General features: G+C 34.6%; 1 long non-coding RNA gene across 1 annotated transcript; it reads right to left on the bottom strand.

Annotated features, from left to right (window-relative positions):
* Positions 1–1,761: 1,761 nt before the first annotated feature.
* Positions 1,762–3,223, bottom strand: LOC135940919 (uncharacterized). Its single transcript, XR_010574931.1, has 3 exons — positions 3,091–3,223; positions 2,324–2,645; positions 1,762–2,260 (listed from the first exon to the last, which is right to left on the bottom strand). It is a non-coding gene; the product is annotated as an uncharacterized LOC135940919 (long non-coding RNA).
* Between the last annotated feature and the right edge of the window lie 2,438 nt (positions 3,224–5,661).

Genomic DNA, 5,661 nt, shown 5'->3' with positions numbered 1-5,661 from the left:
TTTTAGCGAGCAACTTTTATCCCACGAACTAGAAAAAAATACCCATCAAGAATTTGGATATCCTCCAGGATATCCGGAGGATATACTTTTGTACAGCCCAATGTCATAGGGCGGATATCCTCGGATATACAATTTTTTTGTTCGGTAACCTGCGCCGAAATATGTCAATTGAATCCAGCATGTGCGAAAAGAATACACATTTCAGTATCGACATAGTTATTAATTACCATGGAACCTCTCATCTCTAATTCTTTTCAGGAGTTTAACTTTAGCAAGGTAATCTTCAAAGACACTCACCATTGACGACATTTTCACACAGAGGGGTGGTTCCTGCCTCTATATATCGACCAGACAATGCTTAGAATACCTCACCTAAAATAAAGCACAATAATAAATAATTTTTAGAATAATTAATGTATTATGACACTTTAAAATTAGAGATGGTTGAGCAGCACATATACAAATATTATATTATATTTTAACAATAATAGATGGTTTATCCTGTTTAAAATTAAAGCTTTCTCGCCAGTAAACACTCCAAGCAAAACGAATTTAAAATATTCACTCTATACACGCGCCGCGTTTTCTCTAGAGTGGCGTAGCTAAACAAAACATACGTATATTTAAGTCACACTAAACTATAACCAACTTTTTACCTTCCCAACATAGAACAGCCATAGTAAAAGAGGTGCTCAATCATCTCCCAATGCTCTACTTTAACAAAAAATGAACAGTCAAGGGAAGCGCACTGCTGATGGTTTGAATTTTTATGTTTGGTTATTTGGATTAGAACAAGTAAAATTTGTGAATGTTTTCGCTTGCGTTTCATACATTTCGATTACGACATTGACCATTCATTGTAATTGTTAGTTTCCTTCTTGGTTTTTACCAAAATAACTTAAAAATACCTAACAAACATTAGAGATATAGCTTCCGACGAGTCGCTGGAGCACAAAACACAACAAATATGTTGTGTCGGACCAGCTACGCATACGTGGAAAGCACAGGTGGATGCTATGAAGGGTAGCGCCATCAGGTGGCAACCACTGAAGGTGAAATAAGGGTAGTGACGCCAGGTGGTTAGCAAAGCAACCTTAATAAGTTTTTCCTCTTCTCCCCATTTCTTCCTGTCTTAACATTCTTTGGCCTGATCTGCCCTGATGTCGTAAAAATAGGAAAAATAGCAACGAACCCCCGCGCCCTTTTGAATGTTTTGCTCAACTTCAAATCGCTAATTAATTAAATATGTATGGCTTGTAAATTCAAATGGTACGCTGCGCTGGTGCTAAATTACATTATCACTTTGCCAAATATTATTAGTTCAATTTCTTGTGTTACAGACTACAGAAAATTCAGAAATTGTAAGCTATATATCCATCTTTGAAAGGTTACCAAAATACGTTATTCCCACATCACACAATTATGGATTTTTTGTGATGAATGCTAAGGGAGTTGAAAAGTGGTTTTTTTTTCATATCCTTGACGATCAGATTTACTGCTGGGTGCGGTAATTGTGCGTTCTTCGTGACAGAAAATTTTCCTTGGAGTTATGGAATTGCAGGGACTGTGAAAGTGAATTATATCGTAAAAATTCATTCATAGGCTTGATTCTTTTGTTAAAAAATAAATTATACACGTTGAATATATATGACGATTGCAAGAAGAAAATGTTTATAATAAACTAAAAAATTATTTCGATTTATATAGTAAATAAAATCTACTTGGATATTAAGTGTTCGTATTTATTTAACCAATTTTCACTAAAACAATGTACAATTTTCGAAACAATATCAGAAAATTACTGTGCGTTAAGAAGGCACAGTGTATCTGAGACCAGCCACTCCTATATGACTGCTCTTGCTCAAACTTCTCTTGATATGTTGGGTCTTCTGCATTCCAAATGTCTGAATGGATTTTACAAAATCCAAAATGTACTTCTGGCCGTTGAGAATGCATTCAAATGTTGATTTTCCACTTAGAAACTCGTTCTCAATATCAATCTGCATCCTTGGCGCGTATGCCCACCAGCCAGATCGACTTTTGTAGAACCAAGAGTGCTTGCCCATTGGCGCTTCAACGGCTCCAGTGGCGAACGTTTCTGGATTCGTGATAAAATTTGGAGGAATAGGTTTTCTGCACAAAGCGCAGGACCTTTTTTGATCCTTCATCAGGCCTTTAGCACAGGTGAAACAAAATTCGTGGCTGCAAGGCATTCGGACGGGAAGCTCGGCGGGCATAAGACAGATGGCGCATTCCTCTGCTGGTTAAATATATGTATTTTAGTTTCACACAAAATAGAGATCAAAGGAAAATTATCTCTTACCTTTGTCGACTTTATTGGCGGTAATAAGATTATTCTGCTGAAGTTCTTCTACCTCCGGTTCATTGACATCACGTTCATCATCGGTTAAAATGGTTTCCAAATCTGGATCCGATGTGATTTCAATATCCTCGTCGAGAAATACTAGTTCACCAAGTTGTGGACTTCCACCACTTTCTAGATGCGCTATTACTTCTAGTCGTATATGAATCATCTCATCATAAAAACTAATACGGGCATCTCGACGTCTGCGGTATCTTTCACTAACAAATCGATCCATGATCCCCATGAATTATCGCATACCTCTATGGTCAGTTACTGTGGGCTGAAAAAAATGAAAATATTAGAACTATAAAATAATATTCTGCAGTATCTGTTTAGTTCTAAAAATTTAACTTTAACCCCCGCATGTGACAAAAATAGTGAAATTTTTAATGATACAAACTTAAAGCTTATTCGTAATTAAGGAGACATTTTAGCGAGCAACTTTAATCCCACGACTAGAAAAAATACCCAGCAAGAATTTGGATATCCTCCAGGATATCCGGAGGATATACTTTTGTACAGCCCAATGTCATAGGGCGGATATCCTCGGATATACAATTTTTTTGCTCGGTAACCTGCTCCGAAATATGTCGATTGAATCCAGCATGTGCGAAAAGAGTACACATTTGAGTATCGACATAGTTATTAATTACTATATGGAACCTCTGATCTCTAATTCTTTTCAGGAGTTTAACTTTAGCAAGGTAATCTTCAAAGACACTCACCATTGACGACATTTTCACACAGCGGGGTGGTTCCTGCCTCTATATATCGACCAGACAATGCTTAGAATACCTCACCTAAAACAAAGCATATAATAATTTTTAGAATAATTAATGTATTATGACACTTTAAAATTAGAGATGGTTGAGTAGCATATATATAAATGTTATATTATATTTTAACAATAATAGATGGTTTATCCTGTTTAAAATTAAAGCTTTCTCGCCAGTAAACGCTCCAAGCAAAACCAATTTAAAATATTTACTCTATACACGCGCTGCGTTTTTTCTAGAGTGGCGTAGCTAAACAAAACATACGTATATTTAAGTCACACTAAACTATAACCAACTTTTTACCTTCCCAACATAGAACAGCCATAGTAAAAGAGGTGCTCAATCATATCTCCCAATGCTCTATTTTAACAAAAAATGAACAGTCAAGGGAAGCGCGCTGCTGATGGTTTGAATTTTTATGTTCGGTTATTTGGATTAGATGAAGCAAAATTTGTGAATGTTTTCGCTTGCGTTTCATACAATTCGATTACGACATTGACCATTCATTGTAATTGTTAATTTCCTTCTTGGTTTTTACCAAAATAACTTAAAAATACCTAAGAAACATTAGAGATATAGCTACCGACGAGTCGCTGGACCACAAAACACAACAAATGTTGTGTCGGATCAGCCACGCCACCGTATACGTGGAAAGCAAAGGTGGATGCTATGAAGGGTAGCGCCATCAGGTGGCAACCACTGAAGGTGAAATAAGGGTAGTGACACCCAGGTGGTGATCAATACAACCAACCTTAAAAGTCCCTATTTCGTTATTACATCATGCTTTGATAAAATTTATGTGTTTAAAAAATAAGCCAAACTCCCTGCTTTGAATTAAACCTAATAACGCTTCTTATCACCATAAAACTTTGTAAGTTTCAATTTGAATCTTCATAAGAGCAAGATAATATTGCTATCTTGTATACTTTTGTCTAAAGATTTATAAAAAAATGTATCGGAAATCGTTGAATTTATGGTCTTAAAATTATTTTAGTAATAATTTAACTGTTGATATATACCTTGAAAAAAGATTTCAGCGGCGTTAAGAATTTGCCCTTAAGTAGGTTGTTCTTACAAAGGTGCTCTCGCAGAATTAATAATATATTGTAATTAATGGTTTATTGAACGTATTAATATGCTTACCACACTAAATCTAAAGAATTTGTAAGATAACGAGCGAACAGTTTTGTTCTCTCGAACCTTTTTATATAAATATGACACATAGGACAAAGCGCGTTGGTTGTGAATTATTATTGACGAATTATTACTGCGCTGCTTACGTTTGTTTCAAATTTAAATTAGAGTTTCCATTTTGAGTATTCCTTCTGAGTGCCGCGCCGTGACTATATATCCCGCTATTGTCAAAACCTTTAGAAACTTGGGCTTTGGCAAACAACAGCTCACCTTAAAATATACTTGTCAGCCACTCAAGGCACCCCAAATTCAGCAATGACGATTGAGTGTAGTCAGCCGTAGCCATGTCTTTAAGGCTATAAATGAGATATATTATTTTATAGTCCATATAAAGTTAAAAATTATATTCTGTGTAATCAAAGACGTTAAGAGTTTTTTCCGATCCAAATTATAGCAAAAACTTGTATATCAAAGAAAATTTAGTCAAATTGAAATGGCTAAATTTAATGAATAATTGATATTCTTGTACCCATGCAGCTTTGCATTTTTGTCATATAATTTTCGTGTGATCCATCACGCAGTGAATAGATTTGTGAAACGATATATCTACACAACCTTTCTGCCTCATCGTATTGTTAGCCAATTTTAACATAATACATCGTCGATAAAAATAGGTAATATTAATATGTTTCAGTATGTCTCATTTGTTTTTATATTAACTCAATAAATTGGATCTTTTTCTGCTTCTTTCTGCTGATACAATTGTAATATCTCTATGCTATTTCAGCATATTATAAAATAAATTTTAGCAATTAATAATAGAATGGATAGGTAATTGAAATGGCAATTCTTTTCTGAACAACAATGACTTTTCTAGTTTAATCGTCATTCCGCTCTCTCTAACGAGATTGAAAAATCGTTTTAGAATCGCAAGAACCCAAATTCGTCACGTACATCTGGGTGGTTGTAAAAGAACAAATGTATACTCTCCGTATGCAACATCAGAATGAATTCCGGAGCACACAATGAATTTTTTTTATGAATGATAAACTTGCTAATTTGCAACATAGTAATGATCTTATTCAATAAAAGGACGCAAGTCCTTTGCATTAACTGGTCCTTCAGTGAAATTAATGTTTAACTAGCAGTTCCTCTGGTTTCCTTGACTAATCAAGACAATTACCGACTAATAATTTAAGAATTAATTAAAGCAGTACCTATCCATTCTATTATTAATTGCGAAAATTTATTTTATAATATGCTGAAATAGCATAGAGATATTACACAATGTGATGTAGATAAATAGCGAAATAATTATATTTATTATTCTGTTTTACTGCTTTCTAGTATACTGTCAAAAACACATCTTTTACAGTGAAGAAGATC

This window comes from Cloeon dipterum, chromosome 3 (genome assembly GCF_949628265.1).
Source record: "Cloeon dipterum chromosome 3, ieCloDipt1.1, whole genome shotgun sequence".
NCBI classification, from domain to species: domain Eukaryota; kingdom Metazoa; phylum Arthropoda; class Insecta; order Ephemeroptera; family Baetidae; genus Cloeon; species Cloeon dipterum.
The sequence above is the reverse complement of the archived record's forward strand: the minus strand, read 5'-3'. Positions and strand labels throughout refer to the sequence as shown.